This window comes from Echinops telfairi, unplaced genomic scaffold, assembly GCF_000313985.2.
Source record: "Echinops telfairi isolate 266 unplaced genomic scaffold, ASM31398v2 ScPeMD7_7458;HRSCAF=8496, whole genome shotgun sequence".
Taxonomy (NCBI): Eukaryota; Metazoa; Chordata; class Mammalia; order Afrosoricida; family Tenrecidae; genus Echinops; species Echinops telfairi.
This window is the reverse complement of record NW_022111358.1, coordinates 3,862,442-3,869,122: the sequence shown is the minus strand read 5'-3', so window position 1 is coordinate 3,869,122 and position 6,681 is coordinate 3,862,442.

Below are 6,681 nucleotides of genomic sequence, written 5' to 3'. Positions count from 1 at the left end.
TTATAGTGTCTGAGTCTTAAACATCTGTCATTATAGACTTTGTCCTGCCACATGATGTGAAATGAGACAACTATAATATGGTCAGAGGTCACAGCCCTAAAAGGAGGCTTAATTCCTAGACATAACCAGGAAACATACCACTGTTTGCTTCTCACCTACAGCTTAATTACTGAACTAGAATACTACATATATTAAATATTAAAGATTTTAATAATCTCATTCTGTGAACATCAGACTTTTAAAACTATTGTACTAAAATCTTTCTTTCTCCTGAAATATTTTAAAAAATTAATATAGGAAAATAAACTTTATGCTTGCTTTAGTCAGATAGGCTGCACTAGTATCAGAATCTTAGTGGCTTAAAATAACAATGGTTTATTTGTCACTTATGCTATATATCTACCCTAGGTTAGTAGGGATTCTGTCCCATGTTGTCTTTCTCATCTGGAACATGATTAGTCATTACGGCAGAAGGAAGGCAATATAATTCATCATGCAGCAGCTCTAAAGACTTTACAGATTTCCACCCAGAAGCGACACAAATCACTTCTGTTTATATTTTATTTGCCAAAGCAAGTCACATGGCTATGACAAGGAAGTACGATCCTACCAGCACCTGAAGACGGAGAGCTGGAAATATTGGTGAACACTAAAGACTACTGCAATAATAGATAACTTGATATATAACATGTTTTCAGTTGCAAGAAATCCAATGTAATAAGATAAAAAAGGTAGTATTTAGACTTTAAAAATACAGCGATGTTATTAGGTTTCTATTTTCCATTCTCTCTCTTTTTTGACTCTATGTTCATTTTATTCTTGGGCAGACAGGCTTAATGCGGCGGTAAGATGGCCACTTTATCCAGAGAGTCCAGAAAAAATAACTAATTCTTCTTACCCCCAGCATCTGTGTCAATCTCTCAATATGACTCTGATTAGCTCTACTTGGATCATGTGCCCACCCAGGAACTGTGGTGCTTTGATTTGACCAGCCTGAATTATATGTCCGTTCCATTGGTAGAAAACTTCACCTCAATGCCATAGAGTCAATTCCAACTCACAGACGTTGTATGGGACAGGGTAGAACTGCCCCTATGGGTTTCTGAGACTAACCTTTTATAGCACTAGAAAGCCTCATTTTTCTTCCATGGAGCAACTAGTGGTTTTACACTGCTGGCCTTGCAGTTAGCAGTCCAATGTGTAACTGCTAGTCCGCCAGGGCCCTTTTACTGGCAGAAAAGCAAGGTCAAATGACTGTCAGCCCACCATAATCACATGGAATAGAGAAGATAAAGCTCCCCAAAGGAAAAGATACAGACCAAATTACACAGTAGTAGCTTTCTGCCCAGAGTTCCGGTACTTGATTTTTTATCTCCCCCATCACTCCCCACACAACTCTGATAGGACATGTGTAAGATAAAAAGTTCTTAAAAACATAACCCCAATGGCTATATGTTTTTTTATGTCTTGGTTTTTATATCACAATCTGATGCTATCGAGCCAGATTAGTTGTAGAAATGCACACCTGAAAACACATATGGGTGCATCTGGGACAAAACGTCCTTAACTCCTTCTGTGCAAGGCTCTTATCCAAGTAATTTACAAAGATAATCCTTTTTACCCAACCAATGCAATGGATGATTTAAATACCCATATTAAGATTCTTACAAGTAACAGTCTCAAAAAAATGGTCTTGACTTCCAAAGGGCATGGACAGTACGTAGAATTGCTACAATTTGAACTTCTTTCCTCGGCAGAGGGAGAGGGTGGAAGGGTACTACTCATCAGACATCTACCTTATTAGTTCATAAAGGCAGGAGTTTTTGTTTCTGCTCACCCATCAATCCAACCAAATTCTTCCATCAAGTCGTTTGCGACTTAGAGTTCCCCTAAGGACAAAGAAGAACTGCCCTTTCTGGGTTTCCGAGACTGTAACTCTTTATGGCAGTGAAGGCTTCATCTTTCTTATCTTTCTCCCCCTGAGCAGCTGGTGGTTTCTAACAGCTGACCTCAAGGGTAAGTTCAAGGAGTGACCACTCTGCCCCCAGGACTCCTTGTTTCTGCTCAGGAATTTATTTGAACCAACTACAACAGTGGCTAGTACATACTAAGTGGTTGATAAGGGAGGCCAAAGAATACGTGAAAGGCAACATCAATAGGGACAAGCTTGGTTTTGCCACTTTGTAATTCTTCGAAAAGTGGGGCAAACACACTCCTACAGAAATAAAATGTTCAATTCCCAGAACATTCCAGGTACCGTACATTATGATTTTGTATGTTCCTCAGTATAGCATCTTGAAGCTGGGCAAGAGAAACACAAAACAACAAAGTAAAGAATCCAGGGACAAAGAAAAGGAAAAACAAAAAAACAAAAACCAGAATGAATTCATACAGACAAGAGCCCACAGAGCTGGAGCACAATATATGAACATTATTCTAGATCAATACAAGAATGTAGTAGCAATGACACAACACTTGCTTGTGTACGTACACACACACACACACACACACACACACACACACACCACACGCAAATCAAACTCATTGCCATCAAGTCAATTCCAACTCATGGAGGCTGTAACTCTTCATGGGAGTAGAAAGCCACCATTCCTCTCGCCTGGAGCAGCTGCTTTGAATTGCCAACGTTGCAGTTACCAGCCCAATGCGTAACTACTAGGTCACCAGGGCTCCTATATGGAAGATTACATAGCAATTATTTCACCAAAGACAGCAGAACCTTTGTTTATCTTCCTGGCAACAGCTTGGTTAAAGTCTTATTTCTGGCCAATTTCTTTCTCACCAAACACCCTACTCACTGGGAAAACAAATTCAGTGGATGCCTTTGGGTCTTTGCTTAGAGCCTTGAGTGACAGGAAAGGCAGCTATGCAGGTGGAGCTATAGTGTTAGACAAGAGAAGTGTGTGTGTTGGTGGGGGGGGGGGATTATTCACCATCTGTGAACCATCTCACCACAGGAAGTCTCTGACAAATTCAGTTAAGTGAACTTGATTGCAGTGAACTCTCACTGACCACATGAGAAACTTTTAATTTTTCCCTTTGTAGCATTTGGCAGCAAATTCCCTTTAAAGTCCTGCCCTCTTATGTTCTTAAGCTACAAGACAAATTTAAACACAAAACAAAGACCTCCTGGGCAGGGTTAGAATCCACTGTGAGCTTTTTGAATTGATTCCCTCTCTCCCACTCAAAACTTCCCAGGACTCTTAGAGAATGATAGCATTCTTCAACTCCTGCTCCTAGTTTCACGAAATGGACTAAAGACAGAAATGCAGCGTGTAAGCATCCCTGTGGCAAACTTTAAAGGGGAAAACACATTTCTGTACTCATTCCTTCCAAAAAGCTGAATCCAAACTCCCTGACATCGAGTCCATGCCGGTTCATAGCAACCCTATAGGGCTGTGTAAACTGCCTCTGAATTTCTGAGACTGAAACTCTTTATAGGTGTAGAAAGCCCCATCTTTCTCCCTTGGAGAAGCTGGTGCTTCAGGACTGCAGACTTCGCAGCTCACACAGCCCAACGTGTAACCACCAGGCACTATTAAAATGGGAAGATCTTCGTTTCCAAGCCTGGAATTACATCTTACCGAATGAAGAAATCAACGGTATTTAAATCTTTTGTGAAGCTGGAACAATCTGTTTCGGAAAGGTAATTTTTTCGAGAGACATTGCTAACATTTCAAATGCTGTCAACAATTAATCTTGATCAACCTGAAGCTTTACTCAGCAGCATAATTACATACATTACAGAGTTACCTAGTATGTGGGGAACAAAGAGACACAGATGTTTCCAAGCAACCAGCTATATTCTGTTGAATTTCCTGCAAATGACAGAACTCTCATTGGTATTTGTTAAAATCCAGCTTCAGAACAAAACTATAGCTTCCCTTTCCATCTGAAAATGACATGTGTAAAATTAGACCATATGTATGGTTGATGAAGCTAGATTCCTCTAGTGCAGAGGTGGTGGACAGACTTTGTCTATGTGCATCTCGGGATAGACAGCTACTTCACAAGCCACCAAGAAGGTGTGTTCTCAGTCACAGGTGTAGCTGAGGCCTTTGTGAGAGTGCAATGGTGGCTAACTTGTCCATGTGCTGCTCTAACACAAATGTGTGGCTTTACACAAACAAAAAGTTATTATCTCAGATTATTAAAAAAAAAAAAAACCTAACTCACTGATACTCAGTTAATTCAGACTCATAGCAACAGGACTGATTAGAACTGTCCCTTTGTGTTCCTGAGCCTAAATCTTTATGGGAATAGACAGCTTTATTTTTCTTCCTCAGAGCAGCTGGTGGGTTTGAACTACTGCTGGCCTGTGGTTAGCAGTTCGGTACGTAGCCCATTCTCCTAACCAGGGCTTCTTTTTTATGAGATGAGGAGGACAGAATCGAGGGCACTGGCCCATATGTCTTTTCAGCTTCTGAACCTTGGCTCCTTGGTGATCTCCATGTGGCATGATACTTCCCTTTCAATTGTGTTCCCTTCTCCGTACCTAATCTAGTCTGTTTTATATCACAAAGGTGGTGGGCTTAAAACATACTCGAAAGAGGAGCTAATAACAAGGGCTCAAACAGAAAGAAAATGTTCAGAAAATAATGATGGCAACATGTGCACAAATGTTATTTGATACAATTGATGTATCGATTGTTATAAGAGCTGTAAGGGCCCCCAACAAAATTATTTTAAAACAAAACAAAGCCATTCTCCAATTACATGGTTGAATTACCCTAAGAAAGAAAGTCGTATTTCCCAATGGGATTATATCCACAGGTAAAGGAATTTATTACATGTAATATATATTTTGAGTGGACACAATTTAATAACTAAGAGTATACATTAGCTCCATTCTTTGAATGAGGAATTGGAGATTTAGAGAATGAAAAAAACTTAACCAAGGTCATACAGTCTCCACCACCACAACATACTGTCGCTCTCTGTCAGCTTCCCTCTTAGCTCCATCACCCAAATGAGTTTAAACCAAACCACAGGAAAGGAAGCCCCAGCTGATTATGGACAAAGAAAAAAATATATGAGAAGCTGATTCTCCATAGTGAAGTTAGACAGATCTTTTAAAACTGTCAACCTGATCATTCCCCAAATGAAACTCTTCAATGCCTCCTTCTTGGCTGATGAAGGCCCAGCACCATCGGGCCTCTGTTGCCTTCACCAATGCCATATTGTGTTATTTGCCCCATTTTCCCCCTTTGCTCCAACCTCACTGGCCTTTTTTTGGTTACTTGAATGTGCCATTCATTTCCTGACCTATAAATTCTTCCTTTCCTACTGTTCCCTCCCAGCTTTTCCCCCACTGGGCTTTTCCCCATCATTCAAATACAACTCAAAACACCAGTTCCCCAGGAAGCCTTCACTTGACCAGTAGCCCTGCCCCCTCAAATATAATGTAGAAGCTACTGCACAATTAATGCTACCTTTCGTCACTAAAATTTAAGTTCCACAAAAGAAGAACTTAGGTTTGCCATCTGTACCACTATATCCCTAGCACCCAGTGCGGTGTCTAGAACGTAGGAAGTGCTCTCTACATATGTGTTGAAAGGAGTGAAAGGCAACCATGTACATAAAAAACAGAAGCTGAGGTCATGCCCTTAAGACACAAGACTCAGGCAACACAGCCAGTGTGAGTACAGCCGGAGAAACAAGTGCCTGGGCCAGTTCTGCTCTGCTTTTGGTAGGGTGCCCGGTACAGCTGTTCAGATTAAGCCACTTGAATGAGCTCAAGGTAGAGGCATAGAACCAGACCCAGAGAAACCAGGAATGGGGAAGAAAATGAAGCAGTAGTGTTTTACCTCTATATCAACTTACGGCAAATACAGTATTTCCTGTCCTTTCATCCTTGAAATCAGACAACTAAGAGTCAGAATCTTGGGCTATTTTCTTTTAAATGATCTAAAGGATACCCCCACCCAAACTCACTGTCACCGAGTCAATTTTGACTCACACCAATCCTATCAGTAGAAATGCCCCAGTGGGTTTCTGAGGCTGCAAATCTTTATGGGAGTCCAAAGTCTCGTTTTTCTCCCTGGTAGGCGCGAATCACTGACTTTGTGGTTAGCAGCCCAACTCAGAAACCACTCTGCCACCATGGCTCCTTTTAAACTTGCCTGCAAAATACAGATAAGACCACGATGACATTCTAAAAGTCCTTCATATCCTCACAATCTTGGATTAAATTGTATTTAAGGTATCTTCTAATTGTCTTGAAGGCACACTGGTGATATGGTGATTAAAGCACTTGACTGCTAACCAAAAGGTATGTGGTTCAAACCCACCCACTACTCCACAGGAGAAAGATGGGGCAGTCTGCTTCTGTCAAGATTCACGGCCATGTCAACCTGACAAGGCAGTTCTAAATTGTCCTGCAGGGTCAGAAATTTCATTCAGTGGCAATGGGCTTGATTTTGGTTTTCTCTGTGCTTTGATTTTATTTAGTTATCATCAAAGTGCATATATATGATTTTTGTTTACTTTTTAACTTGCCATTTAAAAAAATACAAAGGAATAGATAGCAAAAAAAAAAAAATCCATCTTGTGCCACAAATGTGCTTGCTACCGATGTAACAATGATGAGAAATACAACTTTCCTCTAGTTCCTAAATGTTTCCTCCCCGCTCCCACTACCATGACTCGAATTCGATCTTGCAA